The sequence below is a fragment of the Camelus bactrianus genome, chromosome X (genome assembly GCF_048773025.1).
Source record: "Camelus bactrianus isolate YW-2024 breed Bactrian camel chromosome X, ASM4877302v1, whole genome shotgun sequence".
NCBI classification, from domain to species: Eukaryota; Metazoa; Chordata; class Mammalia; order Artiodactyla; family Camelidae; genus Camelus; species Camelus bactrianus.
Genome location: NC_133575.1, coordinates 90,848,236 through 90,860,254, shown reverse-complemented (window position 1 = coordinate 90,860,254; position 12,019 = coordinate 90,848,236). Strand labels below are relative to the sequence as shown.

The following is a 12,019-nucleotide window of genomic DNA, read 5'->3' as shown; positions in this document are numbered from 1 at the left end:
GTTTTAAACATGGCACAGGCTGATTGTGTGTGTGTGTGTGTGTGTGTGTGTACACGTGTGTGTGCATGTGTATTAGTATTATATACTATTAGTATTACTATTATATACTACTGGTGTGATCTAAAGGCTAAAACATTAGCCTGTCTCCAACATAGAAGAGAGAAGAGGGAGGGGATTTATAAACCTCTTTATGAAAGAAGGAGCTGAAAAGCAAATCTAATAGCATTTATCAAACTATCAAAGTCCCCTATCACAGTTCTGTTTACATGGTGCCCTGGAAACAGACGGTAACCATGGGAAAGGAAAGAGAATAGGAACCTATCCATCCCACGGGTAGGTGGTAAGCAGAGAAAACAAGCAGCAATCTTCCCTGCCCGTTACACAGTAGAAAAGCTTCTAACAACTCTGAAGGTTTAGAGGCATAAGTTTAAGATAGAAGGTATGTTAGGGAAAGTATTGCTTCTTTACTTGTTTGTTTTGGGGATATTTCTCCCATTGCCATGCAGGGCTTTCCACGACACGGCTTCTGCCTACCTTTTTAGTGTCATCTCTTGCCATTCTCTGCCACAAACTCTCGAGTTTGTGTGTCCTTTCCTATGCCTGCACATACATGTTGTTACCTCTGTACCTTTGCTCCTGCTATTTCTTCTGGAAATTCCTGCCTTCCTCATTTGGCTAACTACTACTCATCCTTTAAGACTCTGCTTAGGTGTTACCTCCTCCAGATCTTTCCACAATGATTGTGCCTCTATTACTACAAACTGAGTTTTTAGATGCCTCTTCTCTGGAGTCCTATGCTACTCAATAGTCATTTTACATTGTGTGAAATTGTTTGTTTACAGTCCTCTAGACTGCAAGTTCTTTGTGGGCAGAGAAGCTGTCTTACTCATTCCTGTATTCCTAATACCTAGCACAAAACCTGACAGACACAGATCAAGCACTCAGTAAATGCTTATTAGAAAATTTGACTCAGAAAGGCCATCAAATAACTTTGTGGTCAAAGAAGGGAAAGGACAACTGGTCTAGAATCCATCCGCAATAGATCATAAAATACCAGGAGCTTGTTTTCTCTTCTTTGGGGTCTGACTTACCAACTGATGAACAAATTGTGTTTGTGAATTTTTGTTTATGTGGGACTTGAAAGGAACATAGAAACTGAGTGAGCACAAGAGAGGGAGCTATGTAAACTCAGTCATGGGGGTAGAAATGAGCAGTGTGGGAGAACACAAGACTAGGCTAATTGCTGGGGTAATAAAGTTAGAGAGAGAAAGTGGAACCATGCAAGTGCTTTGAAATCCAGGCCTAAACTATGGTCTGATAAGCACTAGTGCAGTGATTGTTAACTTAGGAATCACACATAGTACACTCCACTTTTGTTGTGTAAAAATACCTCAAAATTATGACGAATTACCTCCATGTACCAAAGTGTGAAATGCTGGACTTTAAACTGTGGACCGTCTCTTCTAGGATACACACACCTCAGCCATGAATCTGCTTCTCTTTAAAAAAAAAAATTGACAGCAATTTAAAGATTTATTTAGGGGGATAGATATAGCTCAGTGGTAGAGCGCATGCTTAGCATGCATGAGGTCCTCAGTTCAATCCCCAGTACCTCCTTCAAAACCAAACAAACAAATAAATTAATTAAAATAAATAAATAAGTGGTTAAAAATACTCTAAAAAATAAAGATTTATTTAGTAATAAGTCACCATAACCAAAAAGCAGCTCACAACTGTGATTTTTGTCCAGGAAAAAAATGTTAAAATAAAAACTGATCTAATAGTTATATTCCCCATTTGTTTTTCTCTTCTTACTGAGATTAGGTCACTATCCATGGAAATCACTTCAATCCTGTTCTTAGTCACTAAATATAAAGGGGGAATCATTATCTAAGGCTTTCTTCTAGCTATTTGGATGTGAAAAATGTACACAAATGAGAAGACATTTGAACAATCTCACAAACCCAATGCCCTGTGAAGAACCCACACTGCTTTCTGGATCTCTTCTGGAAGAACCTTATTAAATGTCACCTGCTGAAAGTCTAAGGAACCCTACAAGTCTACCTACCAGAAAAAGAAATAAATCTACTTTCAAAAATTCTCTCAGAGTACATGTGTGTATATGAATTATACTTTTAAGTTTATTGTTTCAGACAACCACTTTATTAAAAAAAATCCAACTCCACCCATAGTCAAATCATTAATAAGTTATTTCTAAAAAGGTTTCCCTCAATCCTGGGAAGTAACACATACTTAGGAAAGACAACCACACAGATCTCCTTGCTGCCAGACGAGGAGACGTAATGATTCCCTAGCTACATCAACTAGAGAATGGACAGAGAAACACGTACTCCTTCTCTACAGAATACTAAAGGATAACAAGCCAGAGACCCTTGAAAGAAAACGATAGCTCTTGATGTGTAATTTCATAGTAGTACTTCTGAACAGGAAAAGCGCATCTGTTAAATTTCACAATTTTTTACAAACACTCGCTGCAGCCTACCACACAGCTTTTCTTAAGTATTACGTGTACAAATCCTAGGTGTACAGCTTGATGAATTTTCACAGATGGAACGCTCCCATGCACCAAGTTCAAGAAACAACAGTGCCAGGACCCCAGAAGACCCCGCCTTACCTCCCTCCAGTTTAACCACTATCTTGAATTTTAACACCATAAATTGGTTTTGCCAGCTTGTGAACTTTTGATAAGGGGAATAATAAGGCATGTACACTCTATATCTGACTCCTTTTGGCTCAATGTTATGTTTTGGAGACCCAGCCATACTGTAACATACATCTGTCATTCATCTATTATCATTCTGTATAGTATTCCAATGTACGAATACATCACAATTTATGTATCTGTTTTAATGATGGACATTTGGGGCTGTTTTAAAGAGTGTAGCTAAAAACTTCCCTGCAACATGTCTTCTGTATGTGTTTCTATTAGGTATAGACCTGGAGCAGACTTGCTGGATCACAGGGAATATACACTGTTCACTTTTAGTAGATGTTGCAAAGCAGTTTTCCAAAGTGATTTTCCAATTTACATTCCCATCAGCCCTACCCACAGATTTTTAAAAGCCACATAGAATAGAGTGGGCTGAGGAAGGAACAGAAGTTGGAAGGAAGAGGGCACTTGATGGGGAAAGAGGTGAAATAATTATTTACTGAGCCAAGTACTGTATTAAGTGATCTACATTTATGATCTCAGCCCGCACAGAACCTCTGTGAGGTCGGAACTGTTATAATCTGCACTTTACAGATGAAGAAACAGAGGCTCAAAGAAGTTAAGTGACTTGTTCAAAGTTACACAACTAATAAGTGACATAGTCTGATATTTGAACCCAGACTATCTGACTCTAAAGTCTATGCTCTCAAACCACTTTACTATGAGAACGTAAGAAAAAGATGTTAGAAAATGCTTTGTCTGTGGCATTCCTGCTGTAGTGGTTTGGTACTCCATCCACATTAATGATGACATGAAATAATTTGGCATAATTTGACCCTCCATATCCAGTAGAACAGTACACAGAGATGAAACTGTTTCATTTCATCTTCAGTGAGATTGAATAAGCTTACCTGTATTTCCTCCTTGAAGAAGTCACAACTTACACAACGTCTGTGCTTCCTTCCCAGCTGAGTCTCACATTGTCAGTTTGCAAGGGTCATCATCGAGAAATTTGGATTCAACTGATTCATAGAGGACGATCAGTACTGAGTGTTCAGGGTGAGGGCTGAATGTCGGTAGTGAGATCTTAGAAACAAAGAGACACACATTGTTCTCTAAGGTGTGACAAACACAGAGGATTTGGAGCCTACAAAACACTTAAGTGCTTCACTAACCATCTCATACAATGTAGCTTTTTCTTTGAAATATCTTTAACTAGGGAAATCCTTAATATAAGAGCCACCTGAATCACACTAGGCAATGGAATTAATGTGGATTTTTTTTAACAAACAAATCAAGAATGTTCTCTCCCAGGACAGAGAGAGTCTTTCTTCAGTTCATCAATATTCATTTTTTCTATCACCCTGAAACTTTAGGTAGCCACAAGAGGTACTCTTTAAATTGTTAGTAACGATGAATAAACATTTTAATTTGACCTAGTTATCTGACACTATTGTAATGATGCATTAAAGGAGAGAAATATTTAATCCTCACCCTTGATACACTGGTATTTCTCCTTTTAAGATCGTTGCTGTAAGGCATGCTTGCTGCTAGTTTGCACTGACAATAATAAGCTGCCTCGGAACTACGTGCTATAGCACTTACATATCAGGCTCTTTAGAGATCCAGGAGCCTAACCTTTTGCTTTCCCACCTAAGGAAATCATTCATTTCATATGAACCACAGAATAATTGATCTTGTTAACTTCTCAAATAAAAGCAAGCATAAAAAAATCATTTCATTATGAAATCTAACTGAAACCCACCTACTCGAGTCCTTTGAGAAGATAAAATCAATGAAAGAAAAGTTAGTTTAATACTGTCTATGTTGATGTGCAGGAATTTTCAGTATCTTATTCTAATTAATAAAGATCAAATTGGGGGTTGCCATTACTACATATTCTAAAGAACTCAAAAAGGAAAGGCTATGAACAATATTGGTCATGTGTCCGAAGTATAGCATTTATTTTTTCTTGCTTGGCTGAAGTCCCTTAATGTAAAAGTGACGAGCGGTAGAATGTGAATAATAGAATGCAATCCTTTCTTCCTTCTTCACCCAGCATGGGGATGTTCTAGCTTCTTTTGCTAAAACTGACATCTGGAGGGTTATCTGAGGCCTCCTTCATCTATGCACTTACTTTTATTGCTGATTGTCATGGCAACTGATTTGTTTGGGCTTTATTACTGTCAAATGGTAGTGCCACTAACAACAATAACGTTACTGCCAGCCAGTCTCTCCTTAAAACACAAACAAAGGGTAATTAGTATTCATCACCAGCCTGAACAGATAACACCTTAGTACCTGCCAGCGATCTCACTGCTCCAAGCTGGGGATCTCTTTGGGGAGACTGCTGAAGAAAGGAGAGGTGGCTCAGTGAATAAGCCAATTGGATCAGTTCCATGAGCTTCCTACAACCAGAGATTAGTTTATAAAACCAGTACCAAGACTTCTGCCAATACCCATGGGAGGGTGGGCTTGTAAACAAAACGGAGTCCAGCTCTATAATCGGTGCTCTTATAGCTATTAACATCAGTGGAGTGCAGCAACCAGTCACTGTGGCCAGGACTTCAGGCTGCCCATGACCCTGTGTTATTGGGATACTGTTGTTCTCAGGCTTAGGAGTGGTGATACACCTGTCTCGTAATTACAGAACACAAGCTAATGCCTCAGTGTGGGTTACAGACTGACTCATCTGTTTAGACCTTTTGTGTCTAGAAATGAAAGGAGCCATATGATTAAGACTTACTGGGAAATATTATTGAAAATGCAGGAAAAATTAAGGCACAACCTCCTATGTAATATCTTTCTATTAAATCACTTTACCAAATTGAGTTGCTCATCCCAATGTGGTATGCCAAGTGAAACAGGTGCAATGTGTATTAGATCAATTTTTTCTAAATAATTATGAAAAAACACTCACATTGCTCTCTCATAACTTCTTGGTGCAAAAAAAAAAATCTATGGAGCTAGGGAAAAAAAGGGCAACATTCCATGATATAAGTGTTAAATCCTATTACCTATTGTGACTAAAATGTCCTTTGGGAAATAAAGAACATACTTATATTGATATTCAGTTTATTGAACCACGGTGGGTGCACATGTAACTTTTTCTATTTACTGCCTTTAACCACAATGTGTTGAATCTCCATGTCCTGACTCTTAAAAATGCCTCAGGAGTAAAACTGTCACTATTTGTGAATGACATAATATTATACACTAAAAACTAGAAAGACTCCACCCAAAATTGTTAAAACTAATAAATGAATTCAGTAAAGTTGCAGGATACAAAATCAATATGCAGAAATCTGTGCTGTTTCTATGCACTAATAATGACATATCAGGAATAGAAATAAAGAAAACAACCCCATTTACAATTGCATCAAAAACAATAAAATACCTAGGAATAGATTTATCAAAGAGGTGAAAGATCTGCACACTGAAAACTATAAAACATTCATGAAAGAAATTGAGAAAGACACAAATAAATGGAAAGATATTCTGTGCTCTTAGATTGGAAGAAAGTATATTGTTAAATGTACACATTACCCAACACAATCTACAGATTCAGTGCGATCCCTATCAAAATTCCAATGGCTTTTTTTTTTTTTACAGAACTAGAACAAAGAATCTTAAAATTTATATGGAACCACAAAAGACCCCAAATAGACAAAGTAATCTTGAGAAAGAATAACAAAACTGGAAGCATCACACGCCCTAATTTCAAACTATATTACAAAGCTATAGAAATTAGAACAATATGGTATTGGCATAAAAACAGACAGATAGATCAATGGAACAGAATAGATAACCCAGAAATAAATACATGCATATATGGTCAATTAATTTACAGCAAAGTAGCCAAGAATATACACCGAGGAAAAGACAATTTTTTCAATAACGGTGTTGGGAAAACTGGACAGCCACATGCAAAAGAATGAAAATTGACCACTGTCTTACATCATACACAAAAATTAACTCAAAATGGATTAAAAATTTGAATATAAGATCTAAAGCCACAAAATTCCCTGAAGAGAACATAACTGATAATCTCCTTGACATCAGTCATGGTGATGTTTTTTTTCTGATCTGACACCAAAAACAAAGGCAACAAAAGCAAAATTAAACAAGTGGGACTATGTCATACCAAAAAGTTTCTGCACAGTAAAGGAAACCATCAGCAAAATAAAAAGCAACCTACTGAATGGGAGAAGATATTTGCAAATCATGTAAGGGGTTAATATCTAAAATATATGAAGAACTCATATAACTCAAAAGTTAAAAAAAGCAAACAATCCAATTAAAAATGGGCAAAAGATCTGAACAGACATTTTTTCCAAAGATGACATGCAGAGAGTGAACAGATACATGAAGAGATGCTCAACATCGTTATCAGGAAAATGCAAATCAAAACCACAATGAGATATCACGTCACACCTATTAGACTATATTATCAAGAAGACAAGAAATAACAAGTGCTGGTGAGGATATGGAGAAAAGGGAACCCTTGTGCACTGTTGGTGGGACTGTAAATTGGTGCATCCTGTATGGAAAACAGCATTGGCCATTCCTCAAAAAATTAAAAATAGAACTACCATCTGATTCAGCAATTCTACTTCTGGGTATTGATTCAAAGAATCCAAAAATATATTAACTTGAAAAGATATATGCACCCCTATGTTCACTGCAGCATTATCTTCAATAGCCAAGCTATGGAAACAACCTATGTGTCCATCAATGGATGAATGGATAAAGAGTATGTGAGATATATATATATATCTCAGTAAAAAAAAAAAAAAAGAATGAAATCTTGCCATTTGCAACAATATGGATGGGCCTTGAGGGTACTATGCTAAGTGAAATAAGTCAGACAGAGAAAGACAAATACCATATAATATCACTTACATGAGAAATCTAAAGCAAAAACAAGCAAGAAAACAAGCAAAAAAAGTTCATAGATACAGAGAATAGATTGTTGGTTGCTAGAGTCAGGGGGTGGGGAAACTGAGCAAAACATGTGGTTAAAAGGTACAAATATCCAGCTATAAAATGAGTAAGTCATGGGGATGTGATGTACAGCATGAGGACTATATTTAATAATACTGTGTTGTACATTTGAAAGTAGCTAAGAGATTACATCTTAAAAGTTCTCATCACAAGAAAAAAATTGGGAACTGTATAAGGTAACAGATGTTAACTAGACTTACTATGGTGGTCATTTTGCAATATATCCAAATATTGGATCATTATATTGCACACCTGAAACTAATATAATGTTACATGTCAATCATAACACAACTTTAAAAAAGTAAAGGACATATGAGGGAAAAAAGACAAACCAACATTTCAGGCATATCCCTAGTTTGGGGGTTACTTTTTGGTATTAAAAGTCCAACTTAGTCTGACCCATTTTAAAATTTCTATTCATTGCCTATTTGCTGTTCATTATCTTTCTCCCCTCAGTAATAGCCAGACTTCTGCTCAAGGGACTTGGAGTGGTGAAGAAATACAACAGGGTCTTCTATTTCCCCTCTCTCTTTTCAGAGTCTTTCTTCTCTGCAGGATTGGAGATCGGAAGAGCTCCTGGTAAAAAAAAAAATACATTCAGCTGTCACTGTCTCCCTGACTACGAATGACTGGTCATCAATGACCTGTTCAGAGCAGGCAGTCAAATTATGGGTGCATGTGAAGTCATCTGGAACTGTATGGCCGTGTGGCTCCTCTTTGCACTAGTCTCTGACACCCAAATGCAACCTCTTCCAAGCTGGCCTCCACAGTACACCTCAGAACCTCTGGCTGTCGGGAACACCTTCATCAACGGCAGCCAACTTTGTAGCATACTGGCAAGATGACTCAAACCTGGCTACCTTTGTTGGCATCCACTTGACCAATGGGGAAGGTCAGGCTGTTCCACTGACATCTCCTCTCTTTGCTCTGCCATCTCTCTTCTATCATCTCCTCCTGCTGCTCAAAGAGTCATAAGCGACAGATCAGATATTCCATTAGAGAAGCAGAAGTTAAAACAAAAAATGACATGCCAGTGTCTTCTTTTTGCCAAGCCCTGCAACTTCTTGTTATGATCATTTTATAATATACACAAGTATCAAATCATTATATTGCACACCTGAAACTAACATGGTGTTATATGTCAAGTGTGTCTCAATAAAAATAGTCTTTTTTAAAAGAGAAAAACTGTAACACTTTACACATATAACTTCTTATATATAACTTCTCATATGATTCTCACAGTAATACTATGAAAGGGGTAGCAAATGTATTATTGACCCCATTTTACAAAAGAATCTAAAACTCATGGATTCTTCCAAGATATTGGGTTTTCAAAGGAACCTATGTGACTGGCAGAGCCAGGAACGAAGTCTGCTTCCCAGCTTCCCAGGACTGTGCTCTTTGCTGGAGCCCCACTCTAACCCCTCACTTCAGGGACTCTGCCTTACCCTTGCACCTAAGCTGACATGAAGACATTTGGGATCTAGGGAATGAAATCTCCTTGGACTGGGTTGGTGCAAAACAGAGAAGTCTTCTTCAGAGTATCATCCTACTATATTAAAGCAAAGTTCTGGAAAAGAAAGGACTACCTGGTGCACACACCACACAAGGTGCTTTGGGGAAGCGGTGCGTAAAGACCTTGCCGTCTTCCTCAGGACAGTGTTAGAGAGTTGAACAAGACAATGAATAATCGAGTGCTAAGTGGTGAGTCCAGATTTAAGTGCTTGGATGATTGGACTCACCGGGGAGAGTGTCGCAGGAGACTTAGGATAAGCCTTGACTGAAAGGGTTAGGGTTTATGGGACAAGATAACTAATCAGGCAAGAATGAGCATAAAGCAGCTTAATATACGTCTGACTAAAGCAAACAATTTTGTGTTGGGGAGAGGGAGTAGAAGAAATGGTTGGCTCAGTGCAGTGGGATGACCAGACTGTCAGGTTCATGAAGGGACCTTGTCTTGTTCACCACTGTATCCCCAAGGCCTTGAAGGACGCCTGTAGCATAGCAGGCTCAATAAATATTTGTTACTTGAGGAGCCTGAGGACAGAGATGCTTGAATCTGGATTCCACCCTGTAGGTAAGGTAAGAGAGAGCCTCTTATCATCAAGTTATCATCAAGGACAGAATCACTTGAGCATTTCCCAAAGTGCCTCTAGAAATATTTCAAATTTTGTTTTGTACCCAGTCTTCACCCAACATCCTCATTCTGTCTAAGGCTATACCGAGGGAGACAAGGGCAGATCCACAGTCTCAGCTCATGAAATGAGGCTGACGAATGACCAAAGTAGTATTCATTTTTATTTCTTTTGCTGTCATCAGAATCAAATTTATTATAATATTTGTATTATTTCTCATGGACAGTTTGGCAACCTGTGTCAAAAATTTGAAAAATGTTCATAACCTTTGACCTGATATTTCTTAATGCTAGGAATGTAGGTTAAGGAAACAGAGATATGAATAAAAATTTAGCATAATTGAGAACAACTGGTAACTCACTGAATAACTAAACATTTTGTGAATGTTTAAGTAAATTTTATATTATTCAACCAAGAAAATTTCTGTTGTAGAATAATGACATATAAAAATGTAAATATGTACCCAAATAGACTGGAAAAACTCTGGAAGAAATTATGCTAAAATATTAGGGAGGGGTTTCTCAGTAGTGAGATCAATAATTTATATCCCCAATTATCATGTATATTTTTATAACCAGACAAAAACTATACTTTCTGAGTCTTTTTAAAAATCTATCTTCTCATCCTTTCTACACAGGCAACAAAAAAAAAAAAAAAAAGAAAGAAAGAAAGGGGACAGAGAAATGGAAGTGACAATAAATTCAAGATAATTGAGCAACATATCAGCAGGTATTTATGGATTATGCCCAGGTACACCAAGCCCATTCCTGGATTAATCCTGCAAATCACTCCCTTATCTTAACGCTCTTGGCCCAGTGTGACTGTCCATGCAAATAACAACAGGAAAAAAAAGCAAGAAAGAGTTCAATTCAGATGGTTCTCTGCTTTCTGATGTCCCAGGGAGGAAAGAGAGTGGTGTATGTAGCTCGAAGCCTGGAAATCTCTTTGAATTCTAGGCTAAACCTCTAGTCTGCTTCCTGCCCTTAAAGGTGGTCTAAAATTTAAACCAAAAATGAAGGGCATGGAATCTAGCGACTTTGACATTGTCTACTATACTTCCTCTCAATTTGGCAGTAATTGGGAGTATTAAGAAATAGGGCTACTAGCCTCAGACAGGCAGTTCCCTGCTGGCTAAGTTTCTGCTGACATCATCCGAGGTAATGCCTAGGTAGCAGAGGGGTGGGCGGTTCTTGTCTGAACTCCATGCCCTATGGCCCACAGGCTTTCCTCCTGCCTTCCCCCTCGCCACCCTCCTCTGCACCGTGTCTAGTACTCCCACGTGCTCAGTCAGCCAGTCGGAGTGAAAAACTACTGACAGAGCGTGGCAATTTCGAGGGATAAACTATACACAGATTAGGTAAATTGCAGGTACACAGGCTTATTATTTAAATTAGCTAGACACAGCTTACTTGTTAATTAGGCCCTTACGAGGCTGTTGCTCTAGATTTTTCTCCAAGGCTGGACAGCTCACTCATTTGGCCCTCTTCTTTCCTGACAGACCAGCAGTCCCGCCCCTCAGGGCTGAGGTAAAACTGCACCTTCTTTAGGTACTCCAAAATTATACAGCATATAGTATTTATTTTACCTCTTGAGTAGAAAAGCAATATTTTTGTTTAAAAAAAATCACAAAATAAGAAGTTTAAAGTAAGAACAAAAACCATCCATAATACCTCTACCCAGATGTAACCACTACTGTTCAGACATATACTTTATGTCCGTGTAAATGTATTTATATGTATATATGTAAACATATGTAAACAAAATCAGTTTTATGTTATAAAAAAAGTTTAGATCCCCTTTTTTTGCACCTAGTATTATATTTTGAGCATTTTGTAAGTCAACATTTTTTAAATGGCTTCATAGCATCCTTTCACATGGGCATGACAATTTATTTGAACTATTCTTGGTGATTTACAATTTTTCAAGTTTTCATTGCTATAAACAATGTTTAGATAAGTATCCATGTCTGTATATTGTTAAGGAGTATTTCCTCAAGATAGATTCCTAAAAGTGTGATTAGAAGTCAAAAGGAATGCTTGCTTTATGTTTAAGACATACTTCTAGATTACCAGCCAAAATTGTACCAATTCACACTACCTCCTATGTCAGAGAGCCTTGGCAATTCTTGGCACATGACAATTAGGGGCCAGTGTTTTCAGTGTGCTTTGGGAACCCTGACCCAGTCCCAGATATGCAAGGGTCTTTCTTA

The 12,019-nt window shown here is 37.7% G+C and overlaps 2 long non-coding RNA genes across 3 annotated transcripts in view; one reads left to right on the top strand and one right to left on the bottom strand.

Moving 5' to 3' along the window:
• The window catches only part of LOC123614653 (uncharacterized), an 82,960-nt gene that overhangs the window by 65,110 nt on the left and 5,831 nt on the right, over positions 1–12,019 (top strand). For both annotated transcript variants that reach the window (XR_006722104.2, XR_006722102.2), the window contains exon 2: positions 10,448–10,539. This is a non-coding gene — a long non-coding RNA (uncharacterized LOC123614653). The remainder of the gene's footprint in view (positions 1–10,447; positions 10,540–12,019) is intronic.
• The window catches only part of LOC141576298 (uncharacterized), a 60,769-nt gene continuing 51,356 nt past the window's right edge, over positions 2,607–12,019 (bottom strand). The window contains exon 3 of the long non-coding RNA XR_012504638.1: positions 2,607–3,757. This is a non-coding gene — a long non-coding RNA (uncharacterized LOC141576298). The remainder of the gene's footprint in view (positions 3,758–12,019) is intronic.